At 31.2% G+C, this 24,068-nt stretch overlaps 1 protein-coding gene across 1 annotated transcript in view; it reads left to right on the forward strand.

The window, feature by feature from the left end:
* LOC145315517 (protein C-mannosyl-transferase DPY19L3-like) overlaps positions 1–24,068 on the forward strand; it is a 145,631-nt gene that overhangs the window by 107,913 nt on the left and 13,650 nt on the right. Inside the window, exon 2 of the mRNA XM_080155499.1 lies at positions 9,047–9,108. The gene's annotated coding sequence lies outside the window, so the exon portion shown is untranslated. The remainder of the gene's footprint in view (positions 1–9,046; positions 9,109–24,068) is intronic.

Genomic DNA, 24,068 nt, shown 5'->3' on the forward strand with positions numbered 1-24,068 from the left:
CCCTTTCCCCCCTCCCGTAAATTTTAATTGGAAAGTCTGGGTTGGCAAAAAAGTTAGGTTTCACAATGGTATTATATGAAAAAAACTTTGAAATGTTAAGAATTGTTTGGTGCAATATCATCGAATGTTTTGATGAGTTCAAACTGTTGTTTGAAAGCTTTGACACAAAAGTATATTATTGTGATTAAAAATGTATATTTAGAAAAAGGGTTGGTAACTTGTAAACAATTTAATTAATGTACTTTTGCAATTTACAACATTTGATGCTTTTCTGCAGTGATATTTTATTTTGTCCTCAAAATTTGATGATATTGCTTTAAAAATTGATTTACATTTCAAAGTTTTTTTTCATATGATATAAAACCATGGTGAAACCTAACTTTTTAGTCGATAAAGCAAATATTAAACCTAAACCTAGTATATTCACTAAAAAAATACTATGGGTCAATGCTGGAAGATGCTTAGAATCACTTGCTCTGGTTCGTGGATACTTCTCTAAAAAGAAAGTTAATATTTTTAAAACTAATCTCCGTGGATGTAAGTATAAAATTTAGGCTTGCCTCAAAATTATATTATCATTAATGTTAACTAAATAAATCATTACGGGAGTCATAAGATCACTGTTCTTAATTTAAGCTTAAAGTATTTGATAGTTTCTGAATTCTTATTCTATATTTCATAGATAAATTTTCTAACATATGTATTAATAGAAAATATGTATCTGTTAATTTTATAATTTAAGGGGCAAACCTAATTTTTTTTAACTAACATGTTTTTATGCTGTGTGTACAGGCATTTTAAGAAAATAAAAATAGAAATAAAAAGTTTCTTTGGAAAAAGTAGTAATTTAGGACCCTTTTGGAGGTTAACTTGCTATGGATTTTTGTTGGTAATTAAATTCTGAAAAAAACCTTGCTCTGGACTTTTCCTGCCAACCCTGCATCAAGTAGTCCCCCCCCCCCCCCCCCCCACCACCATTTAACGTTAAACAAGAGAGAAAATTAATTGTTTATAATTTTATTATGTAACTCATTTTTAAAACGTAATACCTACCTATCAATAAATTCAATAATTGAAATATATGTTAATGCAATTTAAAGCAAGAATGACAATATCCATAAGTAGCGAAGTAGGTTTCTGATGTAGGTTTCATACAGATGTTGAAATCTAAATTAAAATTAACTAAAAGAGCTATCCATTACGGACAAACCGACCCTAATTATAGAAAAGCTTTACTTTTTAATAAAATTAAAGCAAAACTTTAATATTAAATATTTTTATTGATAATCATGTACAATTATGTAGAATGGTGTGTATATTTAAACTCCTATTTTACAAATAAAAGTTATTAAACTATGGGTTTTTTGTCTCTTGGGGTGTGTTTAACTAATCCCATATTATCATTCTTGAACCTAAATCAAAATAATTCAATAATTCAAAACACATTGATTATATTCCTTTAAAAAATAACGTCAATATGTAGCGAAGCTATTAATGGGTTGGTGGAAGCGACACTTTTTGAAACCTAAATTAAAACTCAAAGAAAGAGCCTCATCCGCAGATCGCAATTTTCTTATAAAACCGCCTTTTCCCACCAAAGGGGGGAGGGGGTTAATGCAACTATCTCGTAATCAGTGAGCAAATGGAACTTTTGATTTTGATATGTAATTTTGCATGAGTAATCCTTGGTAGGCCTTTTTTTAACTCTTCAATTTTTTCTCTCTTTTTTTCTAGCTTGGTCCCTTTTCGTCAGTCACAAATTTTTTCCTTAAAAGATAAAAAAATTAAACGAAAAGAAACCTATGCACATCATTGTTTTAAAATGCCTTATTAAAAATTGATGACTTACGTTAGTTTGTTTATCATTGATATAAATTTATAATTAATCATTATATAAAAGTAACAGGATCTCTATCTGTCTATCTGTTTGTATCAAAGGTTAATGCTAGCCCCGGGACCGATAAGGTTCTCAATTACTCAAACTAAACTCCAAAAAAACACTTCTTTTTTAGTGTTTCTTTATAACGAGAAAACTGATAGTGGATGGGGGGACAACTACTGGATATGCATTTTAAAGAGGAAGATTGTTTGAATGATACACAAAATTACCTCTACTGTAAATAACAATTACCTACATGATATTTTTATTTATTATTATTTTGAGATTTTGGTTTTTTGGTAGCGCGCCAAAATAAAGCATTTAAAGATAGCTATTTTATTGAGTGCGCAAGCGATCTAACAACACCGCGCCGAAAATCTTTTTAAAAATCCATGTTTCATAGCAGTAACTGTGGCGCACCTCCGGGTCACCTCTGAATCGCCCCGATTCAGCGCACCATCAAAACGATTCAAAGATCCAGCTCAGTCTTTTGGGGCCCCTAGGCTAAATATTGTTAAAATACGTTAGTAGCAGCATTACTAAAAAGTTTATTGGATGAACGAACGTGACCTTAGCAACTTGTCTGACCAACTAAAAATGTACTTTCTAAAACCAGATTGCATATTTGTTGAACTTTCATAAAAAAAGTTCCTTCCAAATTGATTTTTATTCAATAATACACAAAATAAAAGAAAAATTAGGTAAACGCCATCAAAAAAAAATTATATTGTGAAATTTACATATAAAGAAAAAAATGAAGGCTTAATAGGGTACTTTATCCGTAGTAAGTTAGAAACCTTTGCAGTGACAACTTAGGTGTGCATATGTGTCAATTTATATCTAACCACACACCTACGCTTACATGTTTTTGAAAGCAAAGCTTTTCTATAATTAGGGTCCACAGACTCTTTTCGTTAATTTAGATATGTTATAATTGTCCTATCGAGTTCAAACTGCATGATGATCCCTACAATAGTTGGTTACGATTTACAAGGCGTAGCAAATTTATAACCGTTACCAGAATGTCTGTTCGTTCATTTAAATCGTGTCAATTTTAACCTATTTGAGAACAATTTTTTATTTGATAAAATTATCCTAAAACCATATCTGATTTTTGGCCGAAATAACAATTTTGTTAAAACTTACATTTATTTTCTGCTTATTCACTTTTGACACTCTACAAGAGTTCATGTTAGTTTGTTGTATTACTGTTCGAAACTTTAAGAGCTTCACTTTTATGGATATTGTTATCCTTGTTCATGTTAATATACATATATATTTAAATTTAGTAATAGCTCGTTGTGGAAAATTTTATATTTGATGGTGTAGCTCTATATTCTGCCTTAGTGGAGAAAATATTAATTTTAAAAAGACCAATTCTTAAATTTTATCTCGTTAATGTTAGTAGTTAGTTAGTGTTTTGTTGAGTTACATCCCTATAATAGTTCTCTAAACAGATCTATAGTACAGACATATACCTCTGCTTTTTCGTCTGCTTCTAAATTATTTTCTGCTCCTTGGCTGTGTTAATATAAGCGACACCATTGGTTGATTTTCAATGACCTAATAGAAAGGTTGCACAAGGGTGTTGCGATGGGAAGATACAATTATTTAACCCTTTCTCCCTCTAGTGTTTTACTCTAATGTTCCTTATTCAAGTGATCTTGTACTTTATAAGAGGCTAATTCTGGGTCCGATTTCTTACTAATTACACATATATGAAATTTTCTTAAGTTTTAGAATAGTTATTTATCGCATAGTATTATAGACAGCTTTCCGCGGGTATTAAAATGAAATTAAGATTTTTAATTCATGAGTTTTATTTTAATATTCGTGGAATATTGCCTGTACGACTATGCTATTCACGATTTTTCCGTATGGTTGTGAACCGGTTCTGATTCAGCAGATATTAATCAGTTTCGAAGCCACTCTGGCCTTTTTTGAAAGGGTTACTTTTTCCTTAAATGTTAATGTACAAAACGAAAATTGAAACTTTAAGCAGTATGTAAAATTAAGGTTTTAATAAAACATTTGTACTACTTTTAACTTAATAAATAATAATTGGACGAGATCGTCCTTGTTATTTTTGTACTCTTAAAATATAGCGGAAAGTTGATCTTAAATACTTTCCATTTTTCTGAAGGGTTAATATCAGAGTAAATCCTTAATTCACTTATGCACCACAAATAAACCCCTTCACTAAGACTTATATTAGACTTTAACCCTGCAGGCTTTTTTTTTTACCAATTTTGGAGCGTTTTGGTTCAATTTGGATCGTATTAATCCAGCTGAAAAAAAAACACATTTTATATTTAATTATATACTTTTAAAAAAAAAGCTTTTTTATAATTATAGGATCGTTCAGTAAGTCGGTAACGGATAGCTCTTGCAGCATGTTAGAATTGACGATTTTACACTTGGTATGATGATTCCTGCATTTGTTAGGCACTATTTATTAGGGATGGGAATCCGTCGAATTTTTGGGCCGGATTCGGATTCCGGATTCTGAAGGAATCCGCCAAAAAAAGTGACGGATTCTTGCGGATTCCGGATTCTTATTTTTGGCGGATTCCGGATTCGGATTCCGGATTCTAGCAGTATTTTAAAAGGCCGTCCGTCACAGAGGGATAGCTTTTTTCGTTAATTTATCACTATGTTACTTGGTTGAAGCCTTGATTTGTTTTAAAGTGTTGACTTCCAGCATAACTAAAACATTTACATCACATTAGTAATTATTAAAATTTGTTATGTAGAAAAAAATTTAAGTGCTACGTATGTCCTAAAAATGTGGGGGGTGGGGGGGAAGGTGGTGTGTTGGTGGGGGGATGGGTGGTCTTTGCCTTCAAAAAGAGGGAGTTGTAAGAAAAAACTCAAGACGGTAATTTTAGCCTACCAATTTAAAATCCGGAATCCGCTATAAAAAACGGATTCCGGATTCGGATTCCAAAATTGGCCGAAAATTGGGCGGATTCCGGATCCGGATTCCGGATCCGGATTCCCATCACTACTATTTATAAAGCAAAGCAACTCTATAAGCGTTACCTGAATGTCCGTAGATCCATTTAAAACATCTCTTAAATGTGAGCATTTCCTTTTTAACCATATCCTGTATTTATGCAGTTTTTCAACTTTACATACCTTTTTCTTTAGACTTAAGAATTTATACGTATTACGTTTTAAGGCCCTACTTTCGATTGTCCTTCTGATTTTAGAGCTTCACTTTTATGTATGTTTTCTCCTTGTTTTCTCTAAATTTTCAATTGGGCAAGAGGGGTATTTGTTGATCCTTTTGCACAAAAAGGATTTTGGCGGGTAATCTTTCCATCATTCAAAAACTATTATGTTTTTTTTGTCCGTAGAAGAAAAATACGAAATGATGTAGATAAGGAGAAAGCTATAAAAAATGTGATGTCGTGTGTTTGCAGGGAGGGAGGGGACATTAGACTGTTTATTACACCAGTCCCCAAAGTTTTATAGTAACGTTTTCTCATTCGTTTGCTCAACAATATTTGGAACCTTTTGATTTTTTGGTTAGTTCATTTGGTTGAGTGTTCAAATTTTTCAACCACTAATTGTAATCTACAGAGGGGGTAATTTTATGTATCATAATTTGGGATGTAATTTAATTTATCGGCCATTGTCTTATCCCTTTAGATCCCTGGTTTGTTGTGTGCGAGTATTTTTTCTAAAAGCAGAGAAACATTTGATTTCTTCGTTTAACAGTTTTCCGAAAGTATTTCTCTTATAGTACAGGCTAGGCGCGGACACAATATATGTGTGTGCTAAAGTAAACATCAAGTGAAAAGAATAGAAATATATTCTCTTACAATACTTATTTCAGTCCAATAATAACAATAAACAGTTGCTGTGTTATTGTGTTATTTATAGTTAGAATACATAATAACCTATATCTTACGAGAAAACAGGAAATTTAAATGTTAAAATAAATATTGTTAGTGAATATTTAAAAACAAGTGCGTTTTAAGTAAAATGTAGTTTAATTTGAAAGGGAAATAATATAATGGTAATAATTCTTTTTATGATCCGCTAGCTGCCAAACATTTAGCAGCTAGCTATTGCCGCAAAATCGATGTCAGATAAGCCGCCATAAGAACTCTAAAAGTTTCTATATCCAAATCTTTTTTTTAACAAATTTGCGGCGATCTTTTGGCGGCTCTCGACCTTTATTGTAGTTACAGTAAAAAATAAAATAAAAATCTTGCTGTGCATTATATTGAAAATTAAAACCAATATTTTTATTAAATATTTAAATCTTGTTTCTTTATTATTACGCATTTTTACGCAAGTAAAAAATGAGCATTATTTATGTACAATGCGTTGTTATTCTGTTAATTATTAGTTAAAATGATACCAGAATAGTTATTTATCGCATTGTTTTGTAGTCAGTTTTCCGGAGATATTAAAATGTAAGATTATGTGATTAACTTCTGTTTTGTTGGTTCGGAGAGCCCAGGTTACCAAAACATGAATTAACTATAGGACCCTAATACATGTCTCATCGACATAAAATAATACTGTACATATTTTTTTCGTATGGCCCAGACCCTGTTCTAATTTAACGGGAATTAATCGGATTCTGAACCATTCTAGAAATAATCTACCTCAAATGTAACAACTGAAAAGTATTAAAATCTTAGCAAGAAAATAGTGCGTATTATTTGCAATCCTAAAAACAGTGTTCGACAAGAAGTAATTTGGCTCGCCAGGTTTATTTATTGTAATCCTAATATTTTTTTTTATTTCTGATATCTTTTAAAATTCGATTTGATATTGTAAACTTTTCTTTCTGTTTGATTGAAGTTCTCGTATTGAGATATGCACAGCATATTCTGTTCTTTATTAAGAGTGTCATTGACACTACTTTCCTATTTTAAGAATCTTTTTCTATTTTAAAAATTCAGAGACGGATTCTTAAAATAAGAATCAGCACTTGTGAGTGTCTAAAAATATAAGTAAATATATTTGAGGTAGAAAGTTCTTTTAAAATTTAGAAAAACAAGGATGACAACATCCATAAAAGCGAAGCACGGAAACGGTAGGACAAACGGACATTAACACTTGTATAGTGTTAGAACTTTATTATCATAATATAAATTTATAAGAGTCAAAGCAAAATTGTAAGTAAATTTGTTGTAAAACTGCTTGATACAGGATAATTTTTATGGACATACTTACATTTTTAGGGCTTGATTATAGAGTTGCTTCGCTTATTACATTATACTTTGTTGTCCCAGGAATCAATATACCAAAAATCAGATCAATCCGATGATTTGATCACATAAAAATTTGTTGTTAAAAATTTTAAAAAATCAACATGTTTAAAATGGACGTACGGACATTTTGATAATGATTATAGAGTTGCTACGCTCTCTAAATCGTACCTAACTACTAAAGGAATCACCATGCAAAATTTGAAATCGATAGGACAATTCTAACATGCCTAAATTAACGGAAAAAGCTATCCGTTACGGACGGACCGACCCTAATTATAGAAAAGCTTCGCTTTTAATAAAGTTCTTGTTAATAAAATAATAATAAGGTTTAAGGGGCAATTTGCCGTTTGAATTGATTCTCAACCGTTCAAATCACCCCCCCCCCCAAAAAAAAAAAAAAACCCATTAAATAAATTTCAGGGCTGTTTATTTCACTGATTCCCAAAGTTTTATAATAACGTTTCCTTATTCGCTGGCTCAACAACTTTGGCGACTTTTATTAAATTTAATTGTTTTTTTTTAGTTAAGTTGTGCTTCAACAACTAATAATAATCTAGAGGAGAGTTAATTTTGTGTATCATCTTTGGGAATGTACATCAATTTATCAGCCATTGTCTTATCCCTTTAGATCCCTGTTGTCTTTATTTAAGAATTGTTCCTAGGTAAATCATTTGTTGTGAATTGAAGGGGGGAGGGTAAAATATTCAAGTCATTAGTTTTAGCATAACAAGGATGACAACATCCATAAAAGCGAAGCTCTGAAACGACATTAACTCTTGTAGAGTGTCAGAACTGAATATACAAAATATGAATATGTAAGTTTTGACAAAATTATACGTAAATTTGTTGCAAAACTTCTTAAATACAGAAGTCTGTTTAAGGACATACTGACATTTTTAGGACTTGATTTTAAATTAAAATGTTTAACATGGACGTACGGACATTCTGGTAACGATTATACAGTTGCTACGCCTTCTAAATCGTACCTAACTACTACAGGAATCATCATGCAAAGTTTAAATTTGATAGTACAATTCTAACATGCCTAAATTAACGAAAAAAGCTATCCGTTACGGACGGACCGACCATAATTATAAAAAAGCTTCGCTTTTAAAAAGACACATAGGGCAGAAATTCGTTGTCTGTACACAAAATTTAAGTAAGATAATTCCAATTATCATTTTTACTCATCGTCATATCACACACAGAAATCATTATTAAAATAAGATAATACAGCGAAGAAATAAAAAAAGTCTAACATGTGTGTGTGCGTATTTGAGGCTAAATTTTGTTCTTTTCCTTTATACAGAAGCCTCTTATAGGTCACAGAAAGTTTTACATGTTTTAAAGGAACTTTATTAAAAGAAATCACTTTATAAAATGTCCCAGTCCCCATTTTTTACAAAAAAAATTTGGTATCGAGAAATTTGACCCCACTTCCACCTCCAGATCTTGGGAACTGCTTCCAGGCTTCCTCCATTTCTCCTTTAATGGTGAAGTCAATAGAGGTCCAATCTTAATTAATGAGACTCTCAAATGAATGAGGAAAGCATGAATAAGGTTGCTTGATAAGTAGAATACAAACTTTCTACAATCAGGGGAGGTTGCGCAATCAAAATCTGACAAATTAGGACAGACAGTACTTGTCAACCAGGTACAAGTTACTGATTCGGGGGGTGGGGGGTCCCAATCATAGCCTAGTTTGCTAACCACTACTTTAAGGAACGCCCCTAATTAACAAGCAATTGGCAGATCTACATGTTCATGGTTGATCATAAAATTAAATATATTTTTTGTATTTAAAATATGTGATATCATATAGAGATATGTAAAAAATTGTAAGTGGGATTTACTATTGCTCATTAGAGGATTATGATAGATATTAAGTACACCAATATATAAGAAAAATATTACAAGCTTATGTATTTTTTTCAGAAAAAAAGTGATACATTTTTGTGATTTTGTAAGAATTGTAACAGTTATGAAAAACTTTAGGTAAGGTTTAATTTTTAAGTAGCCTCTCCAAAATTTCAATTAATCCCCCCCCCCCCCCCCAAATAAAAGGTTTATTATCCTATTATATAAAGTGGTAAGCTTTTTTGTCTGTATTAAAGGATTGAAGGATCTCTCTAACCACTGAACTAAAATGATTCTCCTTTACATGGTAGCTTCTCATAGATCCTGGAAAGGTTTATAACAATTTTAAGGGAGGGTTTTTCTTTTTAAAACTAGAATTGAAAGTGGGGGGTTCGACTCCCCCGCCACCTCAAGGGGCGAAGCCGCTAGTAAGATTTTAGAGGCTTGGTTATCGATTATAAAGAGTCTGCTTATATTGAGTTTATTAAAATGAAATGTTACTATTTTTTTACGCCCAGACTGAGAAAGTATAATTAAAGTTGCGTCGCAAAAAGCAGAGTAAACGCCATATTACTGCAAAAAGCGGTGTGCAATGATTTTCGCAAAGTTTCAAAATTTGTACAGCACTTGCATATATTTACCTAATTTAGGTTTATAAGGATACTAAGTATTAGACATTATATCGACGAAAATATCAGACATTTTTGCAATTTTAATGATCATGATAAATTTTGCTTAATCATATTTAAAGTAGTAATAATCTATCAAAAACAGACTACACTCTTCCTTTTCTCTTTCTCCCTCATTTTTTCAATCTTTTTTTACTTTCAGTTTTACTAATAGTTATTCTATTCAATTTTTCTGTGTGCAAAGGATAATCTATGCATATACAGATGCACGCTAGGTAGGGCAGGTACAATAAGATAAACCTTCCGCCAAAATTTACAATCTTATCAAGGTAGACATAAATATTACTGGGGAGGGGGGGGGTAACTTATCCTCCATTGTCTTATCCCTGTATCCCTGAATGCACACGCACAAGACAAGGTCAGAAAGTAATGTCTTTTACAAGGAAAATTTTGTTACTAAGCAATTTTTTATAGAAAAAGTGGCTATGCCCCTAGTCTATAGGGACACTAATATTCGAAATGGCAGAGAAATAAAGGTTAACAACATCAAAAGACTTAAATATGAAAAAATAGCCTAATACCATCAAAAGACCCATTTAAAGCCTAAATAAAGAAAAACCTGTCGATTTATCTTTTTTTAAATCTTTTTTCTCTATGTTTGCTATTATATTTAGTATAGAGACGGAGAGACAGAGTGGATTAAAGAAAAGCTTTACATTTAATTAAAGTTCTTTATTGAACGTTTTGTTTTTGATAGATAAAAATAAACGCAAAACTAATATGTTATAAAACTATCTCGTAATATTAAATAAGCTCAGGGATTTTAAGGGATAAGACAATGAACGATAAATTGATGTACTGCACACCCCCAATGATGATAAACAAAATTACACCTATTCTGTTGGTTGATATTATTTTTGAATAAGTTTGAACATTGCCTGTTTGAACCAATTAATATATACCCAAAGTTTTAAGTCAATAAATGTGTTTGTAGAACATTGGGTACCAGCACAATTTACAGTCTAATGTCCCTTCCCTCCCTGAATAAATATCTAACCTAATTACAAATAAAACACAATAAGCAAACTAGAACAAACATTTTCATTTTTCACGTATTCATTAACTGAAAAAAAACAACAAAGCAATGGGGTGCACAGGGGGTTGTAAAATCTTTATGGGATGAAAAGAGGGACTTCTACAAGCTTATTGAAGAGTCATTTATAAGCAACCATGTTTCCAACAAGAATTGTAACGTCATTAAGTAGCATTAAAATGAAAACCAGTATGTGTGCCAAAAAATCCTTCCAAAAAATGTAATTTTTTCAGGCACTTTTAATCTACTATAATCATCATATTATTTTTTTACATAGGTTATTTGATTTTTAAAGGAAAAGTAAAGACTCAAAAATATCTGATTTTATTTAGTTTTCTTAGCAACTTGTTTTCTTTAATTCTGATTGTTAATAAAGCAGCTACTCTATAAGAAGGGTATGTCCATACATCCGTCCGTATGTAAGTACAACGTAATATCACTTCAGCTTAAAGGACCATGGTTATGTATTTCATTAATTTAACTATCGATATACAATTTATGATAATAATATAGGATAAGGTAAGACTAGTTTATGGTACAAGGATAGTAGAGCTTAGTACACCTCTTTTAGTACATGGCAATATTGCTAGAGGTTTTACTACTAACTCGATTATGATTAAAATTTAGGGGTGTAAAACCCCCCTGGAGATATGATTTCAAAATTAAATGTGACTTAACTGGTGGTTATTATGTAGTTATATTGTAATTATAATTGTAGTTATTTTTATTTACAGTTTATTTTATTACTAGTTGCTTTGCATCTAGTCTCTAAAGGAAGGCGGAGGATGTCAGAAAAATAGCTCAAACCCTTTTAAAGATATTTTTAAAGCTTACCTGATAAGTTCATTCAATTCGGACAAGCCTTTTCCGAAATCTTTAGTCTCAGAATAATAAAACCTTACTGATAAATTTTTAAAATCTTGCCAATTTACTACATTTAAAAATAACAGTTTACTGTTTGTTTTTAATACTTGTCATGCTAATTCGTATATGTAAATGTAAATTCTAACTTGATGCTTTAATTCTGCGTAATTCTTATCTTCTCAAAATTGTTTCTGTACAAGTAAACAAAATTTGAAAGGCGTGGCAAAACTCATCACACATGCATCTTTTCATCAAAAATATTTTCATAATTTGATCAGACACAGAACAAGGAAATTTTATCCATTAACGGTGTAATATCTAAATAAAAAATTAAAGCAGAGCCATAGCTTTTTGGTAGGTTAAAGAATTTTTTGGGGGGGTTGAGGGTTGGGGAAAACCCCTTTGCCTACCCCTAATTTTTGTTATAGGAAAAAGAATAAATCTTATACATTTCATTTAAAATCTTTTTTTTTAAAAAGAAAATGAAAAAAACACATCGGATTGCGAGGTTCTGTGCTACTAACAGACATCCTAATACTTTCATTTAAGAATTTCAAAAATTTTACATAAGTTTCGTGTACTTTTTGACTTTTTAAATTTTCAAATTATTTCCCAAGTGTGTTGTTTATTTACTAAAAGCATTTAAGTTTACTGGTCTAACTCTAGATGCATAATAAAACAAAGAAAAAAGTCATGTGTATTGTGTGTAACAAGGATGCATACTTTCATGGGTAGATTTATTTTATATTTATATATACTAGCGGCCACGCCCCTAAATGCCTCTAGGGGTACTTGAGGGTAGACAACTTTCAATTTTAGTATTTTAAAGAAAAAGAAAAAAAAATGGGGGGGGGGGGGGAATTTTTCTAGGGGCGATTTTTCTTAAAGGGGTAGTGGTACCTTCCCCCCAAATTGTTTTAAATCTTCCCAGGACACAGACAGTGGTCCTTTGACTTTATTATGAGGATTGAAGGTTAGGTCATAATAAACAAGGGCTGTGATTCAGCAAATTATATTTCTTTTTGAAATTGCTAAAAGTTTAGATATTTTAGTGGCGTAAAACTTGTTCAGTGCTGTGACTAAAGAAAAGTGGATAATAGACTATAAAAGTTGGAAAGATTTTTAATCAATATAATAGATTTGAAATCTGCATAAAATTTTAAGGATTTTTTATAAAATTCGTTTTTTATATAATTCTTTATTTAAAGGCGCAAATACGATTTAAGTTAATAAATTTTGACCAATAGGATAGCTGGATTGGAAACTACCTACGCTCTAATTGGTTGAATGATGTACGTCACTTAAGCTTCTCCAATCAGAGCGCAGATAGTTTTCAATCCACCAATCACAGATCTCAAAATTATTTAACTTAATTTGTATTTGCGCCTTTAAATAAAGAAGTATATAAAAAACTAATTTTATAAAAAATCCTTAAAATTTTATGCAGATTTCAAATCTATTATATTGATTAAAAATTAAAAAAACTTTTATAGTCTAGTGGATAAGTAGGGAGGAAAATAAAAAAAATTTAAGAAGGGCGTTTTTTTTATATAGGCATTTTTGAGATGACCCAATAAGCAAATACTGTCCGTCCAACGCATTAGACATATAGTAGAGTGACTTTGCTACAAAAGAAAAATCTGTAATCGAGTTGCTTAAACAGACTGTACGCATCCCCAAAATTATACAGTCTACAATTATTTATCCACTTTCACAAATTCCTTGGATGGACAGTAATAAAATGCCGTATCTCGAAGTCGTATGGTGACGCAATTTTCAAATCTCAAATTTAATTTTCTTATTTTCTCTATTAGATAAAAGCGATGCTTGCAAGATTATATAATTTGCTATTATATAAGGATGAATTTTTCTTAAATAGCGAAAACTGAGATATGAAATTTGCGTCACCCTTCCCACATTGCGTATGATCGCGTACGACTTCGAGAAACGGTATTTTATTACTCTCCATCCAAAATCCTTGAGCTTTTAAAATAACAGAGACGCAAAGTACGCATTTTAAACAGAGCTGCATCTCTATAGCTATTAAGCACAGGATAGGCCCTGTCAAAGGTTGGTGTCGTTATAATGTCAGCTAAATATGCAGTTAAAGTGTCAATATACTGTTATGTAATCCAGGGCCACTTTTCATAGTCATATAGTCGACGTAAATATTGTCACAAAAATTATTTCAAAAATAGTCGGTATTATATCAGACCCGAGCACTTTATGAATTTGACATAAACCTTTTAATCGCTTATGAATTCACTATGTCATAGCTGATTGCATACTATTGACATGCAATATCCATGGTTTATGTCTTCGTTAAGGCATTAAATAAAAGTGGTCATAGCTGACACATTGGCGACATTCTACTATTTCAATTAATTCATTGTCATTTATTTCAGTCGACTATATGGTATTAGAAAGAAGTAGTCACGGCTGGCATCCAATCAAATTTATCAAGGATAGCCAAGAAATAAGGAATTCCTTCGTCTTAAAATAGATTTAATTACAAATGTAAGACTTAGGAAATTCTAGGCTAGCCTTAGAAGTTTAATAGGATTTGGCCCATTATGAAAACATACATAAAATGTCTATACGTAATTTTGAGGAATAAACTCGTTAAAATCTAAGTAGATTTTTATATTATGAAACGTGTTATGGTATGAATAACACGACTTCTATGTAAGTACTCCTCCTTGTTTATGTGAGGGCAACTGAGTACAAGTTCTTAGTATTTAGCAATCTTAATGCCTTCTTAATATTTTGCTCTAAATTTTTCAAAATCGAAGATTTTTTATAATTAGGGTCTGTCTGTATGTCAGGCCTGAACAGATAGCTTTTTTTCGTTAATTTGGGCATGTTAGAATGGTCCTATCGATTTTATGGTGATTCCTGTAGTAGTTAGGTAAAGTTTTAATTGTTGCCAGAATGTCTGTACGTCCATTTTAAACATGTTGATTTTCAGCTTTTTTAACAATAAATAATTATTTGATATAATTATTCTATTCATCTGATTTTTGAAATAATGATTCCTAATACAACAAGGTACAATTTAAAATATTGTCATTTCAACAAACAAACATTAATACTTTTGATTCAAATATGTTGGAATTGAAAATAATCAGTTATGTAACTTGTAAAGGTGGTGTCAGGTTCGCAATTCATCTTAATGGCAAAACTTTTCTTAAATTAGAGCCTGTAGACTTGCATATTCCAAAATACATTTGTTCATGTCTTATTTAAAGACATGATTATCCTATACAGCCATTGTAACAAAATACAGAATTTATTTAAACCTGATTTTTAACTGGTTAATAAATTCTTATTGTTTTTTCGTTTGTTGACATTAGCTTTTCTCATTTCTAGCCTATGATAAAATACAACGAAACCCACTACTTCGTATTCTTTTCATAACCTTTTTTTTTCTTTATAGAACAACGCCTGGCAGGTCACATGTCCTGATTTTTTTTGCATATTCTGATTCATGTACAACCATGCGCCGCCATTTATATTTTTAATTGGCAAAATCATAGAGCTAATAATTATATCTAATTATAAACTTTTCAAGATAAAGCTTTTGTATTTTTGTATTTTTGTACTTTGTATATTTACATGAAAGATCATGTTACATTTTTAAAAAATCTAATTCAATTAATTCTTTTCTTTTAAAAGATTGCAGCATAGCTTTTATATAACTGGGATGTCCGTACGTCATAGTTAATTATAGCATAGTATTATAGACCACTTTCCGCGGATATTAAAATAAAAAATTCTAAGATTAAATTCTAAGAATAACATAGCTGGTATTATTCTAATGATTTGTATTTTTATGTTAGTTGAAAATAGTCTATATTACGTTACAATACATGATTTTACAGTATGGCTGAGAACCGGTTCTTAAACAGCAGATATTAATCGGTTTTGAAGCAATACTAGAATAGTTATTTCTCGCATCGTATTATAAACAGCTTTCCGCGGATATAGAATGTACAATCATAAGATTAAAACCATTTTTTTTAGCCCCGAGGTGCCGAAGGCACGGGCTAAAAAACTGGTTTTAATCTTATGATTATACATTTTTATATTCGTAGAAAGCTGGATATAATACGATGCTAGACATAGTTTTTTCGTATGGATAAGAACCGGTTCCTATCCACCGGATTCGAAGGAATACGAGAAAAGTATTTCTAACTATATTTCTAATGTCAAAAGAATTCACAAAATGGACTATGTTAACTGTTATTGAATCAACTGGAATAGATTTGACCTCGCAATACAATTTCGTTACATTTTATTTCTCTTTTTATTATCGACTTTATAAGCATTGCGTTCTGAGGCAGTTAATCAAGAAAACTAACTATATCGACATTAACTAATGAAGAAGAAAAATTAAAGATTACAGATAACAGCATTTGTAATAATCCTAATAAAATTTTACACATTATATAATTACTTAAATTTGATATACACTGGTTTTTATGTAGCTGCGCTACTAAAAGCACCAACAGCAGATGTTAAAATAAATCAGTAAACATTTCTATGAAATTAAGTGCACGTCTCTGAAAAAGTTTTATTTTATCTTTTTAGCCAGAAAAATCAATGGGGTGAATCAAACTGAATTTTCTAAAGTTGAATAGTTGGTGCCGCGAAACAAATCTTATAAAATTCTGAGATTACTTATCTTTATTTTACACTGTATGGCGTTCTAAGGCTTTTGCCAGAGGGTTCGCGAAGCGTACACAAAAGTTTGGACAGACCCTTAAACCAATGGAGATGTGGTGTAATCCAGAATCAAGAGGGGTGTGAGACAGCAGGGGGGAGTGTAGTTAATACACGTACTACTAAAATTTAGATTTTAAGAAGTGTGCTTTTTTAATTTGATATCCTCCTTGGCTGTTTAATGGGGTGTATCAAGGGTTGTAGCCTTGTCAAATGTTTGTAGGGGGGGGGGGGGGCTATATTGGTGTATCTACCTCCCTTAATTTTGTCAGAGGGGTGGATACAACCCCCCTTCATCCAAATTTTATACGTTTTTGTTTACCCCTTTCTTCAAATTACTTGTGTTTTGGTTCAAAATAAACTATTCTTGTCATATCTTCATATTACTTTACAAATAAACCGAAATATTCTTTAAAGTTGTATAAGGAAAAAAATTAAATTATCAAAACCAATATGTATTAACCAAAACAAAATGTTTCGGGAAATTCTGATTACATTTGAATAATTATGCACTAAAGTTAGTTTCGTGTCCCCAACTTGTAAATCCTAAATTATATAATCAGTTAATTATGTAAAGATTGAAAAAGTGTTTAGTAATTATTTGTTTACTAGCTCACCACACTGAACACAATGAAGCTTTCCATTATTGTAGTAAAAAATGCATTCACATGGCATTCTTCAATAACGCAGGTCATTTTTGAAAGCGAAGATATTTTATATAATCTATACCTAGTAGGTTTCCAAGAATCAAAAGGGTAACTTTACAAAGTGTTTCAAAAATTAGCCATGTGACGTCATAAAAATGAGGTATTATTCATCTCTTTTTTATGGGTTTTCTTTCCCACTTCTCCTCTCATCTCCTTCATTTTTATGATGTCATATGGCTGATTTTTAAGAAACTTTGTAAAGTTACATCAAAATGGTGCTCTATCTTAATTCATTATCACTAGTATAGGCGCTTTTAACTATTAGATAGAAACACAATTAATTTTTCTAATTTTATTCATGAAATATAATTGTTTCACTAATGAAAAAGATCAACAATTTCCTTAGTTTATGAACTTTTAGATAAACTAAAGTAGACGTGCAAAACCTTTGTTAAAATTATCACCTCCCGCAGGGGTTTTTACAAGTTATATCCTGAAAGGGCTGGGGGAAATATGCTGATTGATAAAAAAAAGTAATCGTCTTAAACCAAAAATTCCTAGTGAAAAATGTTTGGTAAGATACAGTCTAGTAAAAATTATTTTGCGTTTTATTGAACTTGTTTGAATATAATTTGTATAATATTTAATTTTTCAATGATTAATTTTGTGCCTTGGGAATTGATGACCTTGTTTCCTTATTTAAGACACAAAAAAAATTTAAACAAAACATTTGTTGTTATATAAGACTGCAAAATTTGCCTTTTTTTGTTTTGATACTTTTCTATATATTGATTACAACAACAACAAAAATTCTGTCACTTTACGTTATTTTATATTCAAAATATTTCTGTAACCCTTAACGGTCGGAGGGGGGGGGGGGGGCGTTGAACGCCCCCCCCCCCCTCCTCCGGTTTTTTAATCTCATTTTCTGTGTGTGAAAGATAAAGAGCCCAAACTGCGTGACTTTTTAAGTGTGGGTATGACACATAACTGAGAGTTGGAAGTTTTTAAATATCTCCATCCTGCCGGACACAGGATGCCAGCAAATCTGGCAGGGTCATCCAGGTAAAGAGCAAAAATATTTTTTTTGACTTAAACAAAGCATATTATCTTACCAAAATACTAAAATATCCTCTAGTAGTACATCCTCATATTAAATACAGGCGTTCAAGTCAATTTCAGGTTCCAGGTATGATCCTGCAGGTCCTGATCCTCTAGGTCTCCAGAAATCTTTAAAAGGCTCCTTAAGTTAAAATTTTTGACTTAGAGACTTCAAACTTTAAACTTAAGCTTTTCTTACATGTTAAGGGTTAATCTAAAGACATTTTAAAAGCGAAGCTACTGTATAACTAACCTTTCCCGTCTGTCTGTATGACTAGGGGGAACTTTCTCTGCTTCTATTTAAGATACAATGCCGCAATTTTGTGCTCAGAAAGTCAATAAACTTTTTGTGATTTTCTTGGATTCTATTAAAGATATGCATTTTTTATTTCCAAAACCATTGCGCATAGAGTCTATACGTTATGTTGTTCATCTGTATGTCGGTAATGCTATCAGATTAATTTCGTCTTATAGGGGAAAATGGGATTTACACAGCTACTTATAAAGATAGAAACCTTTTTTTTCTTGGAGATTCTTATAACTCTAGCTTCAATTCTAAAACTCACTTTTTCCGAGTGTTATTATATAATGCTACAGTGGAGATTTAATGTATTTTTTCATGAAATACCTAGACAAGCTCTACCAACTGATTCACCCATGTAAGCTAATAAAGAATATTTGCTACTAAAATTGTCCTCAAAATTATTGCGCATATATTTCTTGTAACAAATATACAATATTTATCCATATGAAAACACTTTTCAAAATTTATCAGTTTAAAATCAAGTTGTGTAATGAAAAAATGTCAAATGAAAACAAATTATTTGTGTTTTTTTTTAAAATATCTTAATAGAAATAGTTTCCACTGCACTGTTTCAATTTTGTGATTGAATTTTTGTGCCAGTACCTAAATACTGCTTCTTTGAGTAAAATCTTTGAACAAGAATAAAACATTCATGAGAAGCCAGCTATGAGAAGCATAAAAAAAGACAAGACAATGATGAAAAAAGCACAAAAGGACAAATTGAGTTATAGAGCAGATGTCCAGGTGTCATACAAAGAAAATCACGAAACCTTTACAAATAAATGAGTACTTTTGACTTTTGTAGTAGGACTGACAGACCTAGGGACAAAATAAATCACATACTAAATGCTAACTGGTACAAGGAATCTTCACCAAAAATTTCAGTTGTCAATCTCAAACTGTAGTCGAGAAAATCTTACTTCCTCTATAAAATTGGACGGACGCACAAAGTGTACTGAAGAGTTGCTTTACTACTAAAAATATTGCTCTACTGTCGGAAAAAAATGTTATAAATGAAAAAAAAATTGATTCTGTATCAAGGTTTTTCTTTGATAATACAGAGGTGGATTATTAAAAAAATTTGCCCCACTAATCGCTTAGTGGGGCAAAATTGTTTTCGTGCAAAATCCACCAAAATCACATTAAAAATCTACAACAATTAAACTAAATCATATGTTAATAACCCTTCTATGATTTTGTTTAATTTTTGCCGATTTTTAATGTGATTTTGGTGGATTTTTCACGACAACAATTTTGCCCCACTAAGCAAGAAGCAATTTTTTTAAGAATCCACCTCAGGTTTCAGATTTACCTCCATTCCCTCCCCTGACCATGGAGAAACGCATAGACTAATAAGTGAGGACTATATTAGGAACCTAAATTGACGACAAAAATTTCCCTTGTTAAAATATCCAAGTATTCTGTATCCAATAGAGGCCCTAAGGTATTACATCTTGTAATCCTTATACTAAAGTAACAGGATGTTTGTTTGTCTGTGTGTATGTGTATCTGTATGTCTGTACCAAAGGATCTCGCTAACCGCTGAACCGATCGGGTTCTCCTTAACAGGGTAGATTCTCATAGGTCCTAGGAAGGTTTATAGCTATTTTGGGGGTGGGTACCACCACCCTCCCAAGAGAAATCACAATAAAATCGAAAAAAATTCCTGCCGCATAGTGTCGCTAACGTATGAATATCTCTACGTAGAGTAGTGGGGCTGCGTAGAGACATGAATTTAACAGCTGATTGACCATAGGTAAATTATTTCTCAAATTAGATATTTAAAATAAAAAAAAACATTTAAATGCCACTAGAGGCCTCTAGGGGCGTAGCCGCTTGTAAATAAAATAAAGGATTACCAATGACAAATCCTTTAACAAAAGCTAATCTGACAAATTAAACCAAGACAAAAGAAGTTGTATTAAATCTAAGGAAAGTATGTCATTAAAATTAGGAAGGATTTTGAAAAATACATTTACAATATTTAATTTAAAATCATTTCAAATTACATTCAATGAAAAGATTTTCAATATTTAAAGATATCAAGTATCTAAGTAAAATAAGTATTTTTCAAGTTTGAAATTTCAATTAAAAATTATAATTAACTATTTATGTATAAATATATGTTGATTGATAAGTATGTATGTAATATGTACATATATGATACATTTACAGAGAAAAACTGTTTAATGTTGATGAAGCAACAAACAAGTCAAGTTTTTTGTGTGTGCTCATTAGTTTTAAGGATTTACTTGGTGAATTAGTACATCTAGTAATTCTTCATCAATACATGTGTGTTAGTGCTTTAATAGTGCATTAGTAAATTAAATCTACTTTTCTACAATAAAAATATGTCTGTATATACGCAAAAGATTGCCATCATATTAATTAATTACCTGAGAGATGATTCTTTTAATAATTTGGAAAATAAATCAACACAATAATCGTTACCAGAAGTCTGTACGTCTATTAAAAACAAATATTGGTACATAAAGGGTGTGCAAAAAAGAATGCGGACTTTTTTAAAATTGAAATTGTGCAGCTTGTGTTAATAGTAGAAATATGTTATGCATATCGTTAGAACCGGTATGAACTCTAGTTTTTGGAAATAAAAGAACGGATCCTGTGCTACGTATAGTTTAGGAGCTACGTGGTGAAATGTTCCAATTGCCTTAAAACTTGAATTGCGAGTAAACCAGAAAAATTAACAAAAAAATATTGAAAAAAAATAAACCTATTCTTAAAGCTTTTTAATTATTTGTATTTATTTGTCATAAAAATTTTCTATTTCAATATGAAAAAATCTACGAATATTTGTACTGAAATCATTCTTTTACAATGGATCCTTCAACAAGGTATCAAATAAAACTTGAGATTGAAACTTTTATGAAAAAGTACCCTGGAGCAAGCATAAAAGAGGTTAGAAAATTTTTGAAAAGTGGATCTGCATCCCAGGTATGGAATAATCTTACAAAACAAACAAGATTTTCATTCCTGGTGAGAAATTACACTAAATGCCAAGAAACAGGTTCGTCGATAAAGCATAGAGGATTTAATGGGCGGAAGAAAACACCAGAGATTGTACAGAAAAGAGTAAAAAAAATGTTATTGAATAAAAAAACACCTGGATTAAGAAAAGTTGCTGCCACTACAGGTGTTTGTGTTTCTACTGCTAGAAATATTCTAAAATCAACAAAGGCTAAGCCGTACCACAAATATAGATCCCAAAAAATAAATGATGCCCAAAAAGAACAGAGGGTTAAGTTTTCTAAATATTTACTTCTTCGTTTTGGTTCTTGTCCCAGGATTGGAGGGAGGTGGCACCGCTTAATCAACACAGACTCGCAATTTACTTGCAATACAAGTTTTAAGGCAATAGGGACATTTCACCACGTAGCTCCTAAACTATAGGTAGCACAGGATCCGTTCTTATATTTCCAAAAACTAGAGTTCATACCGGTTCTAACGATATGCATAACATATTTCTACTATTAACACAAGCCGCGCAATTTCAATTTTTAAAAAGTCCGCATTTTTTTTTGCACACCCTTTATATCAGAAATAGTTTTTGTTAAATGTACAAAAAATTTCCCGCATTTTCTCCGGAGAAGGAGTGGTTGAGAATTGGTTGATTTTGTATTTGCGACATACCGAGCATAAATAGTACAAGCTCAATTGAAACGATTCTCTTCCTTTATTTCTAAAATTAAAAAATATTTTTAACAGGAAATCATTTCTATAATAAGTCCGTCCGTTTGTATTCCCAGGACCATTAATACAAATTTTCTAAGCAAAACCTCTGTATATTCAATCTTTATAATGTAATCATGTCTATATATTAAGCATACTGTATTTATGGAATTTTGGGATAGATTTTTATTGAAATTTTGTTCAAACTTCAAAAGTTTGAATATTAAATGAGGTATTACTTTTTTAATGTTCGTTTGTCTGACTTGTCTGACTGATTTGATTTATTTGTCTATTTCACTTCCATAAAAGTGCCTAGTTGAACAGAGAACCCCCACCCTTTATTATTTTTAAATAAATGAAAATAAAGAGGGTTGTTTATCACATTATGTCTGGTTAGGTTAGGTTATACTGGGTTGCCCCCCCCCCCCCCCCCAGTGTTAAGGCACCGATTAGTCGCAAGGAAACTAGCCGCGCCCCCTTACCTTATTATTAATACATTTTTTTTTTAAAGCGAAGCTTTTCTATAATTAGGGTCGGTCCGTCCGTCCGTCCGTAACGGATAGCTTTTTTCGTTAATTTAGGCATGTTAGAATTGTCCTATCGATTTCAAACTTTGTATGGTGATTCCTGCAGTATTTAGGTACGATTTAGAAAGCGTAGCAACTCTATAATCATTACAAAATGTCCGTACGTCCATTTTAAACATGTTGATTTTTTTTACTTTTTTTAACAACAAATTTTTATATAATCTAATTATCCGATTGATCTGATTTTTTTATATACTGATTCCTGGGACAACAAAGTACAATATTATAAGTGAAGCAACTCTAAAATTGTAATTATGTCCATAAACATTATTCTGTATCAAGCAGTTTTTCAACAAATTTACTTACAATTTTGCATCGACTCTTATACATTTATATTCAGATATCCGATTGATCTGATTTTTTGTATACTGATTTCTGGGACAACAAAGCACAATATTATATGCGAAGCAACTCTATAATTAAGTCCTAAAAATGTAAGTATGTCAATAAACATTTTTCTGTATCAAGCAGTTTTTCAAAAAAAATTTGCATCGACTCTTATACATTTATATTCTGATTATTCAGTTCTGACACTATACAAGTGTTAATGTCCGTTTGTCCTACCGTTTCAGCGCTTCGCTTTTATGGATGTTGTCATCCTTGTTAAATAAGGGGGAGGGTGGTTAGAGTGTTCGATAGTAACTCTGAGTGAAAACATCGTATATCATAATCTTTGTCAATAATTTGGCACTTTAATTGGCTTGAAAAAAATACACAAATCAAGCTTTGTGAAAAGCAGTTTTAGCCAGTAACTTAAATAAAACACATGCAGATTTACAAATAACATTTATGTTATCTTATATTTGTATTTATGTATATTTTTTTCATACATTTATCATTAATCTGTATCTAAAAACACTCAATTAGTAGCTGATATAATCTGATCTAATATTATCTGGAAAAATATCAACTTGTTTAGCAACATACATTTAGTTTTATAAGCAAAGCAATTTAAAATTTATAGTGCTGCTGTCAGTATGACAATGAAAGTTAATTAGCTCTGATTGTAAACTTAGGCATGTAAATATCATTTTTAAGGTTTAACTTTGAGTGAAGATTCCTGTAACGAACGTAAGTGTCAGTATTAGTTAATAATAATCATATTCTATTTTTAAATGATTGAACTTTCAAACTGTTGAAAGTTTAGACTCTTTATAATTAACTAGATAATTAGCTCCTAGAGGCTTCAAGGGGCACTTAAGGAGGAGGGATCGACCTCCCCCCTAACTTTCAATTTTAGTTATCACAGGTGGCATTTTTTTTAGGTGCGATTTCTCTTTAGAGGGAGGGTTGTCGTACCACTCCCCAAAAATGGTTATAAACTATCCCAAGACCTATGACATGCTACATTGTGAAGGAGAACCATATCAGTTTAGCAGTTAACGAGATCCATCGCTACAGACAAAAAAATTCTTTACTACTTTATATAATAGGATGTCCGTTTGACCAATCGTCTTATTT

This window comes from Acartia tonsa, chromosome 4 (genome assembly GCF_053477335.1).
Source record: "Acartia tonsa isolate MP-2025a chromosome 4, ASM5347733v1, whole genome shotgun sequence".
Taxonomy (NCBI): domain Eukaryota; kingdom Metazoa; phylum Arthropoda; class Copepoda; order Calanoida; family Acartiidae; genus Acartia; species Acartia tonsa.